We start from the raw sequence: 7,828 nt of genomic DNA, 5'->3' as shown, positions 1-7,828 counted from the left end.
TGTGGCTTTCCCGCCCATTCGCAGCGTTGGTTTTCCCGCTTTTGAGACTTGCTTGAGGAGGTAAAGAGTGTTGGACGTGCTTCTCCTGGTGGGTTTTCACAAAGACTGTGAGGATTTATTCGTCTTAGAACGTGTGGATCAGGAGGGCGCTGGGTTTCAAGGTTAGGCAGGCCTCATGCTCAGCCGTATTCTGGCGGACTGACTACCCTGACGTCCTCTCAGCGCGGACCCTGACAAGGTCCGCGGCAGGCTGAGGCGGGAGAATCGTTTGAACCCCGGAGGCGGAGGTTGCAGTGAGCTGAGATCGCGCCACTGCACTCCAGCTGGGCGACACATCGTCTCAAAACAAACAAACAAAAACATACGCTATCAATTGGCTACATATTATTTGTATGACAAATTCTTTTTCCTTTTTTAGAGACGGAGTCCTGGGACTACAGGCGCGCGCCCCAATGCCCAGCTAACTTTTGTATTTTTAATAGAGACGGGGTTTCTCCGTGTTGGTCAGCCTGGTCTCGAACTCCTGACCTCACATGATCTGCCCGCCTCTGCCTCCCAAAGTACTGGGTTTACAGGCGTGAGCCACCGCGCCCGGTGTGTATTACAAATTCTGAGAACACGAAGATAATGGGGCCAGCTTGGTGGCGCGAACCTGTAGCCTCAGCTACTGTCAAGACTGAGACAGGAGGATCTCCTGAGCCCAGGAGGTCGAGGCTGCAGTGAGTCATTATCGCACCACTGCACTCCAGCTTGGGAGACAGAATATACCCTGTCTAAAAAATAATAAAAAAAAAAAGGTAATGGATGAAGCCGATAGTCAGGAATGAAATGACTTTAAACAATTGGGTATGCATGGGATTGGGTATGTGTGTATGTGGGGGCAGGGGGTGGGCATAACCGAAGTCCCATACTCATGTCCCTCTAGGCCTAATACATTTTGCAGACCTCACAGAGCTCAGACTGTTGTGAGCCGTTTTGCTTTTCTCAGCCTCTTCAGTGTGTTTATTTTGCTTACATCATTAGGTTAAAATTTGGAGGGTAACTCCCAGCTAGAAAGGAAGAAAAGCTCTAAAGTGGAATCGCCTTCCCCCGGAAGCTGTTGTAAACATTAAAGGATGTATGTGAGTGCACAGGCTCTCCAGCGATCGTTTTTCTTCCGCAGTGTTTCCACAATTTATTTATGTATTTATTTACTTTTTGAGATGAAGTCTCACTCTGTTGCCCAGGCTGGATGGAGTGCAGTGGTGTGATCTGGGCTCACTGCAACCTCCGCCTCCTGAGTTCAAGCGATTCTCTTGCCTCAGCCTCCTGGGTAGCTGGGACTACAGGCTCCCACCACCATCCCCTGTTAATTTTTGTATTTTTAGTAGAAATGGGGTTTCACCATGTTGGCCAGGCTGGTCTTGAACTCCTGACATCAAGTGATCCTCTCGCCTCAGCCTCCTAAAGTGCTGGGATTACAGGCGTGAGCCACTGCGCCTGGCCTGTTTCCGCAATTAAAAAAGGCCCATCACCCTATCATGATCATCTCTATTACAGTCTGGACAATATGAGCTTTCTGGGAGAGCCAGCTTCATTTCATAACTGAAGAAATGGGCTTAGGTGAACTTAGTCATTTGCCTGAGACCGCATAGCCTGTAGATAACCAAGATACCAGCTCACATTTGTTCCAACTCATTCCAGCTTTAAATTCTTTCATTCTTTTCACAGTATGATGCATTGGCTGTGCTAGAATGTGTTCTTGGTGTTGGTGAGTTAATAGTGAAAAAAACAAGTTTCTGCCTTAGTGGAGATTCTGTTCTCATAATTTCCCAGGCTGGCACTTTAGAAATTTATATCCAGGCTGATGATAGCTGTTCCAAAGTTTGAATCAGGAGAAGCAACTTTGGGGAAGTGAGTCTTTAAAAAAAGGTAACTTAAATTCAAGAAGAGGAAGAGGGTGAGCTTCTAAGTATGAATTTGGAAAAATACGGATGAAGGTACAGACAAGTGTGAGGAAGGGTGTCCAGTGAAATAGGAAGGAATGGAACAATGTGCCCAGATTAATAGAAGCCTCAAAACTAGGTAGAAGAGTGGAATTACTTCAGTAGCAATAGCCATTGTTAATTCCTTCTCCTCTGTTTCTGGCCTCAGTGGATGGCATTACCAGTGTACCAAGGCATAAGCCTGTGAGTTATTCCTTTAACAAATCACTCAGTGCCTACTGTTTGCAGGCACTGTGCTAGGTACTGAGGATTTGGTGATTAGCAAAATAGACATTGTCCTTGCCCTCATGGTCCTCTGCAGCGGGAGTCAGATGTTAAAGAAATAAACAAATACCATATGTGAATTATAATAAGTTCAAGTGTGCTGAAGGAAAAGAACAGGGTGCTTTAAGAGAGAAACAGGGAATGTAGTTTAGATGGTGTGGGTGGTGTTCCACAAAGAAAGAGCATGCAGGCTGGGCGCGGTGGCTCACTCCCGTAATCCCAGCAATTTGGGAGGCCAAGGTGGGTGGATCATCTGAGGTCAGGAGTTTGAGACCAGCCTGGCCAACATGGCAAAACCCTGTCTCTACTAAAAATGCAAAAATTAGCCAGGCGTGGTGGCGCATGCCTGTTATTCCCAGCTACTCAGGAGGCTGATGCAGGAAAATCACCTGAGCCCAGGAGAGCCGGGGAAGCGGAGGCGGTAGTGAGCTAAGATTGTGCCATTGCACTTCAGCCTGGGCGACAGAGCAAGGACTCCATTCCATCTCAAAAAAAAAAAAAAAAGAAGAGTTGCCCTTGTGAAGGGGGGCTGAAAGAAGTGTCCAATAATGTATGAGAAAGCACCTAGCACTGTACCTAGAACATAACATCCAATAAATGTTAACTTCCTTCCTTAACAGGAAAATCATTTTCTCACCACTCTACCCCTCAGCCTTCATGTCATTGATTCAGATTTTGATGAAAATGGAGTTAGGTTGAAAAAAACTGGTTCTCATTGTAGATAATAGTAATCCTTTTACTGATTTATATATCATCACTAAATTATATATCATCACTGTAAACATGGATGCCAGAAAAAAGTCTGCCTACTAACAGTTTTATAAACCAAGTGTGTTAGTAAAATCTAGTTTCTAGTGAATTAGGGTTACAAAAAAGGCAAAGATGAGCTCATGAAGAACACCAGTCTAACCAGAAAATGTTATGTATTAGCATCTATAAATGATAAACTACAAACATCGACAAATTATTCAACTTTGGGCTGGGGATGGTGGCTCATGCCTGTAATCCTGAAGCTTTGGGAGGCCAAGGCATGAGTCACCAGGAGAGGAGTTTGAGACCAGCCTGGGCAACATGGCAAGACTCCACTTCTACAAAAATTAAAAGAAAAAAATTAGCTGAGTGTGTGGTGCATGCCTGTGATCCCAGCTAGTTGAGAGGCTGAGGTGGGCAGAGAACTTGAGCCCACGAGTTCAAGGCTGCAGTGAGCTATGTATGATCGTGTCACTGCTCACCAGCCAGGCAACAGAACCAGACTGTATCTCTAAAAAAAAATTATTCAGTGTTGCTGGATTTAACCCAGTAATATATAGCATAATTGTTTTCAAAGTGTGATCCTTAGACCACCAGCATCAGCATCACTTGGAACTTGTTAGAAATGTATTCTCACCACCATCCCAGACCTGCTGAATCTGACACTGAGGGTGGGACCTACAAGCGCTCCAGGGGATTCTGGTGCATACTGAAATTTAAGAACCACTGGTATAGTATATGCTGCAGTGCACAGTCCAGAGCTCACGTATTCCTTATAAAACTGGAGCACTTGGCCAGGTGTGGTAGCTCATCCCTGTAATCTCAGCATTTTGGGAGGCTGAGGCAGGCAGATCACCTGAGGTCAGGAGTTCCAGACCAGCTTGGCCAACATGGTGAAACCCCATCTCTACTAAAACAAAAATTAGCTGGGTGTAGTGGCGCGCGCTTGTAGTCCCAGCTACTCTGGGAGGCTGAGGCAGAAGAATCACTTGAACCTGGGAGGCGGAGGTTGCAGTGAGCCAAGATGGCGCCACTGCACTCCAGCCTGGGCAACAGAGCAAGACTCTGTCTCAAAAAAACAAAAACAAAAAAACTGGAGCACTTATTTAGCTCCTGGAAGTGTTGACTGATCATTACTCAGGGATCTCTACCGAGGAATTGGACTTGGCCAAAGGAAGCTGTATCACCCAAGTTTACACTCCTTTTCAGGGGGCCTACCTCCAGTGACTGGTGGATGTAGGATATAGTGCCTAGCTCTTTTGCCTTAATTTGAGACAATTCTGAAGGGCCATTCCAGCTCCAGAGTTTCTTGTGTGATTAGTTTTGACTTGCTCTAACTGCATTGAAGTTCAACTTCTGCTTAATCCTACTTCCTCTATTTTCTCATAGTAATGTCCCCAAGAGCATTCCATACTATTACCTCTTGAAAGCAAATCCCATTTGTTTCCTGGGAAACCTGAACTAAGACAATGATTTTTCTCTGCAAAAATGTAGTCAGTTTTTGAATGGGCAAGATATTCACACATACAAAATTTCAAAAGGTACAAAGGGTATACAGTGAAAAGACTCCCCTGGGTGCAGTGGCTCATGCCTGTAATCTCAGCACTTTGGGAGGTTAAGGCAGGAGGATCGCTTGAGCCCAGGAGTTCGAGACCAGTGTGGGTGACATAGTGAGACCCACATCTCTATGAAAAATAAAAAAAATAAGCCGGGTGTGGTGGCTCATGCCTGTAATCCCAGCACTTTGGGAGGCCGAGGCGGGCAGATCACGAGGTCAGGAGATCGAGACCATCCTGGCCAACGTGGTGAAACCCCGTCTCTAATAAAAATACAAAATATTAGCTGGGCATAGTGGCGGGCGCCTGTAGTCCCAGCTACTTGGGAGGCTGAGGCAGGAGAATGGCATGAACCCGGGAGGTGGAGATTGCGGTGAGCGGAGTCCAGCCTGGGCGACACGGGAAGACTCCATCTCAAAAAAATAAAAATAAAAAAAATAAGCCAGGCATGGTGGCGTACACATGTAGTCCCAGCTACTCAGGAGGCTGAGGGAGAAGGATCACTTGAGCCCAGGAATTTAAGGATGCAATGAGCTGTGATTGTGCCACTGCCTTCCAGCCTAAGTGAGAGCAAGACTCATACACACACACACACACAAAAACTCCTCCCATCCTTGCCCTTAACCATCAGTTTCACCTCTGCAGAGGTGTTGCTGATACAGTGAAGTGTGTTAGCATTTAGAGACTTCAGCCTTAAAGATTACTATACATAGATTGCAGGAGCTTTTATCCCTGTGTTCACTTTTAAATTCCATTTTAATGCTGCAGTGCTCTTCAAAATATCACAAAGACTGTAAGAGACAGAAATTTTCTTTTGGCTACTCTTTTTTTTTTTTTTTGAGATGGAGTCTCGCTCTGTCGCCCAGGCTGGAGTGCAGTGGCTCGAACTCGGCTCACTGCAAGCTCCGCCTCCCAGGTTCACTGCCATTCTCCTGCCTCAGCCTCCCGAGTAGCTGGGACTAGAGGCCCCCGCTACCATGCCCAGCTAATTTTTTTTGTATTTTTAGTAGAGACGGGGTTTCACCGTGTTAGCCAGGATGGTCTCGATCTCCTGACCTCGTGATCCACCAGCCTCGGCCTCCCAAAGTGCTGGGATTACAGGTGTGAGCCACCGCGCCCCGCCTCTTTTGGCTACTCTTGTAAAGGATAGCCAAATTCTCCTTTTTAAAGTACAGTCATGCATTGCTTACTGATGGGGATACCTTCTGAGAAATGTGTCATTAGGAAATTTCATCATCGTGCTCACATTATAGAGTGTACTTACACAAACCTAGATGATATATATAGCCTACTAGACACCTAGCTATATGGCATAGCCTGTTGCTCCTAGGCTACAAATCTGTACAGCATGTTACTAGTGCTGAATACTACTGTAACATAATGGTAAATATTTGTATACCTAAACATAGAAAAGGAACAGTAAAAATACAGTATAAAAGATACAAGGCTGGGCGGGGGTGGCTCATGCCTATAATCCCAACACTTTGGGAAGCTGAGGCGGGCGGATCACCTGAGGTCAGGAGTTCGTGATTAGCCTGGCCAACATGGTGAAACCCCATCTCTACTAAAAATACAAAAATTAGCTGGGTGTGGTGGCACGTGCCTGTAATCCCAGCTACTGGGGAGGCTGAGGCAGGAGAATCGCTTGAACCTGGAAGGCAGAGGTTGCAGTGAGCTGAGATCGTGCCGTTGCACTCCAGCCTGAGCAACAAGAGCGAAACTCTGTCTCAAAAAACAAACAAACCAACCAACAAACAAAAACCCCAAAAAAGATACAAAATAGTACACCTGTATAGGGCACTTAACATAAATGGAGCTTGCAGGACTGGAAGTTGCTTTGAATGATTCAGTGAGTGGGGTGGTGAATGAATGTGAAGGCCTAGGACTTTATACTCTATAGTACTGGAGACTATGAACACTGTGCATAGGCTCCTCTAAATTTATAAAAATATTTTTCTTCAATAATAGGTTAACCTTACCTTACTGTAACTTTTTAACTTTATAAACCTTTACATTAAAAAAATTTTTTTGAGTTTTTGTAAAACACTTAGCTTAAAACAAATACCCTGTATGACTGCACAAAATATTTTATTTCTTCATATCCATATTCTGTAAGCTTTTTGCTTTTTATTGAGAAGGGATTTTACTCTGCCACCCAGGCTGCAGTGCAATGGCGCGATCTCAGCTCACTGCAATCTTCGCTTCCTGGGCTCAGGTGGTTCTCTCACCTCAGCCTCCTGAGTAGCTGGGACTATGGGCACATATCACGAGGCCCGGCAAATTTTTGTATTTTTTGTAGAGATGGGGTTTCACCGTGTTGCCCAGGCTGGTCTCCAACTCCTGGACTTAAGTGATCCTTCCCTGCTTTGCCTCCCAGAGTCATGGGATTACAGACCCGTGAGCCATGGCACTTGGTCTATTTTTGATTTAAAAAATTGTTTTTTCACTTTTAAAAACTTGTATGTTAAAAACGAAGAAACAAACACACATATTAGCCTTGGTCTATACAGGGTGAGGATCATCAATATCACTGTCTTCCAGCTCCACATCTTGTCACACTGGAATGTCTTCAAGGGCATTAACACATATGGAGCTGTCATGTCCTGTGATAACAATGCCTTCTTGTGGATCCCTCCTGAAAGACCTGCCTGAGACTGTTTTACAGTTCTTTTTTATGAGTAGAAGGAGTACGCTCTAAAATAACGATAAAGGGCCAGGCGTGGTGGCTCACGCCTGTAATCCCAGCACTTTCGGATGCCGAGGTGGGCTGATCACTTGAGGTCAGGAACTTGAGACCAGCCTGGCCAACATGGTGAAACCCCGTCTCTACTAAAAATACAAAAATTAGCCGGGCGTGGTGGCAGATGCCTGTAGTCCCAACTACTCGGGGGGCTGAGACAGGAGAATCGCTTGAACCTGGGGCGGAGGTTGCAGTGAGCTGAGATCGAGCCACTGCACTCCAGCCTGGGCGACAGAGTGAGACTCTGTCTCAAAAAAAAAAAAATAAAAAAATAAAGAAATAAATAAAATGTTGATAAAAAGTACCAGTAACGGCTGGGCGCGGTGGCTTATGCCTGTAATCCAGCACTTTGGGAGGCCGAGGCTGGCAGACACCTGAGGCCAGGAGTTCGAGACCAGCTGGCCAACATGGTGAAACACTGTCTCTCTAAAAATACAAAAATTAGCTGGGTGTGGTGGCACACATCTGTAATTCCAGCTACTCAGGAGGCTGAGGCAGGAGAATCGCTTGGACCTGGGAGGTGGAGGTTGCAG

Source organism: Pongo pygmaeus, chromosome 6, assembly GCF_028885625.2.
Source record: "Pongo pygmaeus isolate AG05252 chromosome 6, NHGRI_mPonPyg2-v2.0_pri, whole genome shotgun sequence".
NCBI lineage: Eukaryota > Metazoa > Chordata > Mammalia > Primates > Hominidae > Pongo > Pongo pygmaeus.
Note: the sequence above shows the minus strand (reverse complement) of the source record.